Below are 764 nucleotides of genomic sequence, written 5' to 3' on the forward strand. Positions count from 1 at the left end.
AACTTTCCTTTGATGCAAGCTGCACTTTAAATTCTTTGCCAATTTTCTGACAGGTTTGTTGAGAACAGTTTGTAGTGAAGTATCGTTGTTCTTGGTGGCAGCTGAGACGCAAATATTTTTTTTTTTTTTTTTTTTTTTTTTGAGATATATACAAGAGTTGTTACATTCTTGTACAGCCACTAGTACGCGTAGCGTTTCGGGCAAGTCCTTAATCCTATGGTCCCTGGAATACGATTCCCCTGCCGCGAAGAATCGTTTTTTCATCCAAGTACACATTTTACTGTTGCCGTTAAACTAGAGGCTACAGTTAAGGAATTGCGCCCAGTAAATCCTCCCGGCCAGGATACGAACCCATGACATAGCGCTCGCGGAACGCCAGGCGAGTGTCTTACCACTACACCACGGAGACTGTATTTCAACTGCCTCCTTAGCTCAGGGGCAGAGCACTGGTCTTGTAAACCAGGGGTCGTGAGTTCGATTCTCACAGGGGGTATACGTGTTTAGTCACCGTGGTGTAGTGGTAAGACACTCGCCTGGCGTTCCGCGAGCGCTATGTCATGGGTTCGTATCCTGGCCGGGGAGGATTTACTGGGCGCAATTCCTTAACTGTAGCCTCTGTTTAACGCAACAGTAAAATGTGTACTTGGATGAAAAAACGATTCTTCGCGGCGGGGATCGTATTCCAGGGACCGTAGGATTAAGGACTTGCCCGAAACGCTACGCGTACTAGTGGCTGTACAAGAATGTAACAACTCTTGTATATA

The 764-nt window shown here is 46.2% G+C and overlaps 1 non-coding gene across 1 annotated transcript; it reads left to right on the top strand.

Annotated features, from left to right (window-relative positions):
- The first annotated feature begins 421 nt into the window (after positions 1 to 421).
- Positions 422 to 493, top strand: TRNAT-UGU (transfer RNA threonine (anticodon UGU)). The gene has a single exon. It is a non-coding gene; the product is annotated as a tRNA-Thr (tRNA).
- The last annotated feature ends 271 nt before the right edge of the window (positions 494 to 764 follow it).

The sequence above is a fragment of the Procambarus clarkii genome, chromosome 89 (genome assembly GCF_040958095.1).
Source record: "Procambarus clarkii isolate CNS0578487 chromosome 89, FALCON_Pclarkii_2.0, whole genome shotgun sequence".
NCBI lineage: Eukaryota > Metazoa > Arthropoda > Malacostraca > Decapoda > Cambaridae > Procambarus > Procambarus clarkii.